The sequence below is a fragment of the Accipiter gentilis genome, chromosome 6, assembly GCF_929443795.1.
Source record: "Accipiter gentilis chromosome 6, bAccGen1.1, whole genome shotgun sequence".
In the NCBI taxonomy this organism is placed as follows: Eukaryota; Metazoa; Chordata; class Aves; order Accipitriformes; family Accipitridae; genus Astur; species Astur gentilis.
Window position 1 is genome coordinate 45086980 of NC_064885.1, and position 9712 is coordinate 45096691.

A 9712-nucleotide genomic window follows, 5' to 3' on the forward strand; every position below is an offset into this window, starting at 1 on the left:
GAGTTCAGGGTTTTTCCTTGAATTACAGAACTGAGTCCTAACCTTGAAGGAAAAAGTAGGCTGACCGGTACGCCTCTTGTGGAACTTCATGAGGTTCAGGTCAGCCCATTTCTCTAGCCTGTCAAGGTCGCTCTGGATGGCAGCATGATACTCTGGCTTATCAGCCACTCCTCTCAGTTTTGTGTCATCTGCAAAATTGCTGAGGGTACTCTGCCTCATCATCGCTGCTTTTTGGTGTGCTTCATAGTCATATGTTTTTCTTTCCATGTGTACCAGGGCTCTCCCTGTGCTTTGTTCTCCCAGAGTCTCTTTGCCCTTGTCATCTCCTGATTTTGTTCTGTTTGCCCTTGTGTGCTGGTTTTAGCTGGCATACAGTTCATTTTCTTCATAGTAGCTGCTATGGGGCTATGTTTTGGATTTGTGCTGAAAACAGTGTTGATAACACAAGGGTGTGTTAGCTACTGCTGAGCAGTGCTTACACAGAGCCAAGGCCTCTTCTGCTTCTCACCTCACCCCACCAGCGAGCAGGCTGGGGGGGGCACAAGAAGTTGGGAGGGGACACAGCCGGGACAGCTGACCCCAACTGACCCAAGGGATATTCCAGACCATAAGACATCATGCTCAGCCTACAAAGGTGGGGGAAGAAGGAGGAAGGGGGGATGTTCGGAGTGATCGTGTTTGTCTTCGTAAGTCACCGTTACTTAGTGTGATGGAGCCCTGCTTTCCCGTAGATGGCTGAACACCTGCCTGCCCATGGGAAGTGGTGAATTAATTCCTTGTTTTGCTTTTCTTGTGCTCACGGCTTTTGCTTTACCTATTAAACTGCCTTTATCTCAACCCATGAGTTTGCTCGCTTTTACCCTTCCGATTCTGTCCCCCATCCCACTGGGGGGGAGTGAGCGGCTGCGTGGGGCTGAGCTGCTGGCTGGGGTTCAACCATGACACCTTGTCATCCCCGGGCGGCGGGGGCGTGGTCGCGGGCGGGCCCGGAGCTGCGCTGGGGACCGCTCGCTGCTGCCACCGGGCGGCAGAAGTGCGGCACTGCAGCCCGGCGTTCGCGCGCCGGCTCTGACCCCTCCGGCGCGCCGTCGTACGGCCGGCGCGCATGCGCGGTCTCCCCGGGAGCAGCGTGGCGGCGCGCAGGGCGCGGGTGTCGGCGGCAGCGGGTGAGCGCCGGGACCGCGGGTGAGACGAGCGATCTCCTCCGGCGGGGGCGGCGGGTGCCTCCTGCCCGCTGGCCGCCCGGGGCTGGCGGGACGGGAAGCTGCGAAGCGGCCGCCGCGGCAGGCTTCCGGTCCGCCGGAGGCGAGCCGGGCCAGGGCAGAGCCGGGCAGGTCCCCGAGAGCCGACAGAAGGGAAGAGGGGACGGAGGCAGGCACCCCGCAGGCGCGGCCAGCGGGCGCCTCCCCGAGTCGCCGGAGCTCCTCCGGCGCCTTCCCCCGGCCCCGCTCGGCCCGTGCGGCCGCCCCCAGCTGCAGCCCCTCCCCTGAAGCCTGTGCTGCAGCCGCAGGCAGCCCCCGAGCCCTGTCGTGAGGGCGGCAAGCTGGCCCTCCGGTGTTCTCGAGTCTCCCTTAACGTGGGTGCCGTTAGCAGCGGCGCGGGGAAGGAGCGGCGTCCGTCCGCGGAAGCCCCTGCGGACGGAGGGGCTCCGTCCAGGGCGGAGCTGCGGTAATAACGGTCGCTGCTGCCTCTTTCCCTCTGCCAGAGGCCACGCCGTGAGCGCGGTTCTCTCGTGTTCCCTCTTTGGTTTTCTTGTTTTCCGGGTGGCTGGGCCCGGCTACCCGCGGGGGTGCTTCGGCTGGGGGGTTTGGGGTGGGGGGGCCTGGCCGTGCCGCTGATGGCGGGGAAATAAAGCCTGAAACGGCAATCGAGAAGCGGCGCCCTGCCTGTGCTGGGGCTGCCCCGCAGAGGCGTGGGGCCGGGCTCTCCGCAGGACCCGAGCGCTCCCCGAAACTATGTGTGGGGCCCCGGGGGTGCAGGGCTGTGGGGTGGCGACGCTCGGCGTCGCCCGTGGGCGCTGCAGGGTCAGAAATGGAGAACAAGTTTTCTGTTCCTGGGGCTTGACAACAGGCTCGTGTGGCTGATGTGGGGGCTCGGAAACAGACCGAGCTGCCCGGCTTTGGGCCCAGAAACAGAGGTCCGGCCCTGCATGTTTGGGCCTTGAGAACAGGCTCAGCAGCCAGGTGTTTTGGCTCCCAAATGGGCCCCGAGTCAGCTGGTGTGGAGGCCAAAAGTGGGAGCCGGCTTGGCTGGTTTTGCAGGCAGGTGGGAGGGTGTTGGGGGCTGCGGGGGGAAGCGGGGGGCGGGCAGGGTGCGTGGACCCTCCCCGGAGATGGGGGTCTGGTTGTGTCGGACGCCAAAGTTCGGGAGGCCGGCACGCAGTGGGCCGAACTCAACATCTGCGGTGGTCTGTGGGGGGAAAGGCGCTTTTCAGACCTCACGTGCCTTCTTGGACTCCAGCTCTTCTTTCTGCACTGCTCAGAATAGTTGTTAAGTAATTAATCACCCAAACTAACGGATATTTACTTGGCGTGTAACTCTGATGTTTAATCCTAATGGTCCAGTTTTGGCAGCAGTTGATATACAGCCTTATGGAAAGCCCAGACCGTTGCATGTAGCTGGAGCTTGTAAGGAGAAGCAGCTGAAATCAGCCAGAGCTTCAGTGCGGAGCTGGGGCTTCAACAGGCCAGAACTGTAGCAAGCGGGAGCTGGAACGAGGCGGGGTGTCCGCTGTCTGGAGCGTGCATTATCCAGAGGCAAAAGTACCTGCAGCTGTAACGAGCAGAAGGCGCAATTAGCTGGAGCATCTTTTCGCTGGAGCGTCCGTTGGCCGGACTGTGCTCCCAGCATGGCTGAAGAGCGGCCGGGCGCAGGCAGGGCTGTCCGCAGCAAGCAGCTCCGAGCAGCAGGGAGGTGAGTTGTCCTTCTGCCAGCAGGGAGCCCGGCCTCTTCCCTCGGGGATGCAATCCACGCCATGCTCCTCTCTCTGCGTGGAGGGTCTCGCCCGGTCCGTTCCCGTGGGCAGAAGCGAGGTGGGGGTCCCCCGGCTCTCCTGGGGCAGCCCCTCTGCAAGGGGGCGCGGACAAGGTGTCGTCATCCCCTCGGTACTGGGCAAAGGGGAGAGAAACCAGCCAGCAGGAGCTCCTGGGGTGCAGAGCCCTTCCGGCAGAATCCTCCCCTGTCTTTTCACCGTTGGCTGGGTGTGACAAGCAGGTTCGTTTCTTTGTCTCCTATTCTTCCAGTGTCACATTCCGCGTCACACGAAGAAAATCCTGTGTGGTCAATTCCACTTGCTGCTCAGGTAATTGCACGTATCGGGCTGGGGGAGCGGAGAGAAACGCTTGTGAGTTTGAGGGCACTACAGATGCTCCACGTTAAACCCACAGAGAAGGCAAATATGCTGCTAGTGCAGAAAAGCTGATGGAAAAATTGCTGTTAACAGATCGTGCCCTGTTCCTGAACTGGTCGCTTGATGTGTTTTTGTTTCAGGTGAAAGAATGAAATTTCCTGTCTGGTAAATTCAGACCTGCCTGTTAGCTTCTTCAGGGTTGAGTGTTTCTCTTCTCTCTGTTCATGTTGATTTTATGGGCAAGTTGGAAATAGCCTTTTACTTTTTTATGTATAACTGAATTTTTAGGAATATGTGGTGTCCCTGTAGTTCATTTTTGAGCACCTAGATGCCAGTGGAAATGTAGTGAGTGAAACATGATGGGAACTGGTACTTAAACTTGATTTTTATTTGTTGGGGTTTTTTTTTTTTTTTCTTCCCCATTAAGAGTGTTGATGGCATGTTGTCCCGTGGCACAATCCCCATTCCGTTCAGTGGAGTCTTCAGTCTAGGACTTTTAAGTAAAAAAGTTTGTCCTTCCAAAAAGGGGCTAGTCATTCCTAGGACCGAGGCATAGACTTGGAGAGTCGCTTAAGTACGTGATCGTAATTAAAGCCAACTTTCAGTTGAAGTTGCTGCTGTTGGTCTTTGCTTTCACTGATTTCTCCACCACTTCCTTGTGGTTGGGAGCTCTGAATTGTAATGTTTTTCAGTCTAACACATTTCCACCCCCCAAAAAATGGAGAGGCAGTGTCTAAAAGTTAATTAGTTTCCTCACAAATGCGTGAGTACATAAAATTTGAGTTATGATGATTAAAACCATAAAAATGACGCCAGTCTTGCAGATCTGGACTATTTCTGGACAGGCGTTCATCACACGCAGAAGTCGTCAGGGTACGGATCACCTGCGCTTCATGCTCTGACAAGACAAAATGCTGAGGCAGGGATGAGCTCTGAAAGAAAAAAAAAAAAGGATACAGGGTCACGGTTTTGTTGTGTTGTTGTTTGTTTTTAGAGTGCAGTATTGACTGGTGCCAGCCTGCAGAGCTCTTCTGCTGCCTGACCTCTCCTTCTCTTTCATGGCTGTCATTGTTGTTTGGATAATTGTAGAAGAGCAGTTAAGTTACTTGCCTCTGTGAATGTGCTGGTAATACCAGGAAGGCAAATGCTTGAACCAGTAGTGAATAACTTGGCTACAGGTAGAATTTCTGAAGGCAGAACAGCAGCAGCAGCAACAGGAAGCCAATAGCAAGTGACCAAAAACTTGCGTATGTCAAATGCATCAAAGCTTTATTGCCGAATGTTGTTTGGCAATACGTTCCAAATGGCTTTTTTTGGTAAACGTAAATTTTCAGGAAGTTCAGGGTTGCGTGTGGCAAAACATGTCCCTCTGCGTCCGTGTCCTGCTACGTAAATAGCATGGGTCAATGGCAAGTCCAGTGGCAGGGCTGCTGTTCCCTACTCTTGATGTTGTCTTAGTAGTGTTGCAGCATTTAGACCTTAACGGACGGGCTGAGGAATGGAAGGAGAATGCCCGTTTTCTGTAAGGGCTGAATGCCAACCCTTTTCTCTGCCTGCCGCTCCCCTGTGCGTGAGATGAAGTTGTTTTATTTTTCTCCCTTGTTCCTGGTCTAAATATTTCTGGAGCTGTTGCTGCTGTGGGTTTGCAGTTGGTGTTACTGCGTTTTTGTAGCGTCCTAGCGATGGGTCATTTCTGCCGTGGCGAAGCGTCGAGATACGGTTTTCAGTGTAAAGCGTCAGAAACTACGTTCACTACAAACCGGTAACTTGCGGTGCAGGTGAAACCGATCTGGTGCGTGCAGCTGTGCTTGCAGGGATGCTCGGTGGCTCCTCATCAAAACGGCAGGCTGTGTGTGTGGACATCCGTAGGGTTGCACTCTGGGTCCGAGAGCGTTAACGTATTTTTGCTGTTGGAAGGTGGAATGGAGCGTGTGCCTGTTAAATCTCAGGGCAGTCAAAAGCTAGGAGGGACCCTGAGCAGGTTTGGTGGCACAACTGCGGTTTTAAAAGATCTTGCCTGTTTGGAGCAACGGACTGGAAAAAAATGATTCCTTTTTTGCAACAAGGCAGTTCACAAGATGTGTTGCTGTGCTCTTTAGCAAAAATACTCAACTTGGGACGTATAGGTTTGATGGAGCCTTGGCTGTACTAAAGCTTGAGAAAATGTATGTAGGTCTCTGATTGTGTCACCTGTGTGTATCTAGGAAAGTGAGTTCTAGTGAAAGTAAAGTTGCCAATGAGTCAAAAAAGAAAGGAGAAAAAAAAAAAAGGCCCGGTTGTCTGAAAGATGCAAAAGCTCTAGTGGCCTGTGTCAACAACTGTACTGAAGATGACGCAAACATACTTTTTCCTCCGCTCAGTCATACTGTCTTCACAAACCTTCACAAAAAAAAGGCAGCTTTGGCTTCCTACCCAGCTTTGTGCTAATGTGTTGGGTTTTTTTCTTCTCTCAGCTGGATGTCAGCTGGCACCGTTTCGCTGTGGTTGCCCTTTCTTCTGCCGTGACGGTACAAGACGGTACAAGACAGAGGGAAAGATTCCGTAGTGGCCTGCAAGTACAAGGTACACCTACGATGTGTGTCTGCATTTTTGCAAAGGTACTTGCGGTATGGACTTTTAACACTGAGAATGTGCCAACTCTCCTTCTACTTTTTTTTTACGTGAAATATTTTAACAGAAATACTAAAAATAAGTTCTGTTCTGGAGCATGTTACACCTATACAAAGCTTACTTCCCTCAGTTTATTTTCTCTTCCTGAAAGCATAATCATCTGTTTCTGTGTGCTTGCTAGTAAATGATACTGTGAAAATAATTTTGTACTAAGAGGGAAGAAACTGTTCGTAAGAGTTCAGGTGTTCAGAAGAAACAGACTTTGTTTTCATGATAAAAGCTTTATGCTTTTACAGTCAATGAGTTTTTTAAAATACCTTATAGTAGTACTCAAAAACGTTACGGAGATAATTAGCATCTGTACTAAAAGCAATCAAGGTCAAAGAAGGGGGGGGGCGGTATATAAAACAGGACAATCGGGCGTCGCATCTGTGTGTTTCCCAGGCTTTCCCAGGAAGCGTTAGCAGCCTTGTAACTAGTGACAGTGAGCCCTGAGGTGTTTTTGATGAGTTACTGCTTCAGGAATGTATTTTTTCCTTTAACCTACAGTGTGTAATTTTGACTTCAGTTGGAAAGAGATTTTCCAAAATGGAAGTCTTTCTCACTCAAAGAAATTTTGTTTTAGGAACTTCCCATCAGAGTGGATCTTCAGAGGTGATTGACTTGACAGTAGAAGTCATCAGTAACAAGACTTTTCACTCTCTTTAAAAAAAAAAGTAAAAAAAAAAGAAGTCCAAAGACCCAAGCACAGCCCATCTTCCTAAAGTTGATGGCATCACTGGTCTTTGGTTTCTCAGTTGTAACAGTCGAGATAACATGAAAACGTGTTACTCTGCCTGCTTCAGTACTGCCAAAAGCATTAGGAAATCCACCAGTGCTTTTTGGTAGTCTGAGGTATTGCAGCACTGGGGATTTTACAAACTGACTTGCATTGTTTAAACTGTAACTGCCAAATAGCTGTAGTATATGATGTGTTAGGTGTATGTAAGCAGTTAGGTATTTTTCTAAACGTTTAAAAAGAGAGGCAACTGAATGTTATGGGTTTTTTTTCCTGATGTTTTGACGGAGTGCTCTGAAGTACTTTCTTTCTGTCTGGCTTTCAATGGTGCATTTCCCTGGCAGTTCAGTAGCACCTCTCTTGGGCAGTTCAGCTGGCCAGGTGTCCCTCTGCATTATGTAACACGCACAAAACCCCCTAGTCCCATTATAACTGTGTACTTTGGAGAGGGATAATTTAACGGTACGAATTCAGAGCTGTGCAAGTTAAGGTAATGGGAAAGGGAAATCAAATACTTTTACAGTATAAGTATTTTCATTGGATGTATATAAACATGGGCACACCTTTTTAGTGTAAAGTGAATTACTGAGATTTATTCTTTATTTTTCATTTTGCTCTTTGAAGTTTTCCACTTCACTTTCAGCTTTATTCACCAAACAAGCAAGATGCAAAGCAGCAGCAGCAGCGCAAGGGCTGTAGCTGTTGTGGTGGATCCGTAAGTGTAGATTCTGATTGCGTATGACCTCGTCCCGCAGCCTCCCAGGGTTATCTCCCTGCAGCAGTGCTGTAAGGAAGGGAGGAGACAGTTTTCCAACACCGGCAAGAGTGTTTACTTGTATGCTAAGAAGGTGTTCAAAATGGTATCGATTAGCCTAAATGCTGATTTTAAGTGTTCAAATCACTCTTAACTTTTAGAGGAGGTGGTGTATTTCGAGCTGACCTTTTTTACCTGGAATCCTCCTTTAGCTCAGCGACTCTTCTTGTGCACCCCCAGCCTCTGCTGGCAGGGCGGTATGAGAAGCTGGAAGGTCCTTGACTTAGTATAAACACTGCTTAGCAACAACTACAGCATCAGTGTGTTGTCAACATTATTCTCATCCCAAATCCAAAATGGCCCTGTACCAGCTACTCAGAAGAAAATTAACTTTATTCTAGCCGAAACCAGGACAACCCCAAACCCCCTGATTCTGGGTCTGCAAAGGAAAAATACCAAACAAATTTGGGACTCCTGGGAAAGCCCAGTCCACCTGGATTTGCGCAGCTGGAAAGCAAAAACCCCACCCCATTTGCACGCACAAACCGCAACCAAAAGATCACCCCTTTTTTTGTTGTGGAAAAGCACTGAAATACACCCCAAACTGAGTATTTTGAAAGAGCAAAAAACTCCCCAGTTTGGGGAAGACTCGGGGTGAAGCACAGGCAGTTTGAGGGGCGTTGCTGGGGGTCCTCCCAGCGTGGATGATCTGGTGTGGATGCTCTTTTGCGGGTTATCCCAGGTGAGTTACCTGCTGTGGATCATCCTGGGTGGACTCCCTGGGGTAGGTCATCCCCACCCGTGTCCCACCATGCACCTTTGTACCCTCACCTACCCTCTCCCCCGGCGTGTGTTTCTCCCCCATATGCCCCCCGCTGCTCCAGCCCGCCCCCTTCACCCATGCGAGTTTTTAACCCACGCGAGTTGTTTCCCCCTGTACCCCCTGCTCTCCTATCTCCTGCTACCCCCCTGCTTCCTTTCCCTCCTCCATATTCCACACCACCCCCTCCGCGCCCCCATCATCCATCAGGCTCCAGACCACTGGTGTGCTGCCTGCACCCTGTTCTCTGTCATTTTTTTTCCTCCTTTTCCTTACAAGTTGTTGTTGTTGTTTCTTTTTAATAATGATTAAACTGTTTTCGTTTCAAGCCACGAGTTTTCTCACTTTCGCCCTTCCGATTGTCTCCCCATCCCACTGGGTGCGGGGGAGCGAGTGAGCAGTCACATGGGCCTTTGTTGCCGGCTGGCGTTAAACCACGACACGAGGTGAGTTGCGAGCCCTGCCTGGCTAATGCTGGAGGCTCTCTATGTTCCTCCTGCCATCTCGCCGGGCCGTCCTTGTTCTTCATCACCGCTTTATAGCGAGCACCTCTCGCTCTGTAAGCGGCAGTACTGGGGCCGTGTTGCAGGCGGCAAAGGGCAATTGTGACGCTTGCTGGCAGGAGCGGCAAGGAGTGCGGAGCCACGCTCCTGTAGGGAGCAAAGATGGAACCTCGAGGGCTCTGGTCCTCTGCTGAGGACATCTAGTATCCCGACAGGTCTCTTTGCTTTCCCTGCCTCAACGTCTAATTACTTTGCACGCCGGAGGGCAGGGCGGTAAGTAACACTGTGCAGTGTCTCTTCCATAAGAGACAAGCCCCGTGCAAGGAGCCTTGTGTGCGTGCGTGCAGGATTAGGAGAGCAGCGTTCTGATAGCACGGAGGTGCCCACCCCGACTGAGCCCCAGGGTCGCCGGGGTATCGCTCGCTTGCAGGTGGGCCGCTTGCATCTGGTGCGCTGGGCCGCGGCCTTTCCTGCCGACCAGAGCTGCCCCTCTGGCACGAAGCAGCTTTGGGTCTCTTGTGGCCTGCCTTCAGGCTGTCACCTGAACCAGGCGTTATTTTTTGTTGTAAATCTCTCGCCAGCGTCTGCTGACTGGCTGCTGTTGCTCCCACAACCCTGATGCCACATGCAGAGGGATACAGCAGTCCCTGGGGCTTGCTCCAGGGGACACCCCCCTTCCCCCCTCCCCCCCCCCCCCCATTTGCAGGTTCCCTGTGCCGCTTCTCCTCTCTAGATAATGGGGTGGGGGGGCAGGGACAGAAGTGGCCGCCCGAATTGTCTGTTCCTTGCACTTGACTGCTGTAAACGCTCCAGCCGCTCGGGTGCTTTTTGGAAGGGAGGCGATGAAGAGGAGTGCCCGGGCTGCGAGTGGGGAAAAGGCAGGGCGACGTCAGCCCTG

At 52.1% G+C, this 9712-nt stretch overlaps 1 long non-coding RNA gene across 3 annotated transcripts; it reads left to right on the forward strand.

Annotated features, from left to right (window-relative positions):
- Positions 1 to 1097: 1097 nt before the first annotated feature.
- LOC126039369 (uncharacterized) lies at positions 1098 to 8882 on the forward strand. 3 transcript variants are annotated; one of them, XR_007506306.1, is made up of 4 exons: positions 1131 to 1185; positions 2565 to 2913; positions 5803 to 5911; positions 6585 to 8882. It is a non-coding gene; the product is annotated as an uncharacterized LOC126039369 (long non-coding RNA). The 3 variants fall into 3 exon arrangements; XR_007506305.1 differs by lacking the exon at positions 2565 to 2913 and having other exon boundaries at positions 1098 to 1166; XR_007506304.1 differs by lacking the exon at positions 2565 to 2913 and having other exon boundaries at positions 1110 to 1185.
- The last annotated feature ends 830 nt before the right edge of the window (positions 8883 to 9712 follow it).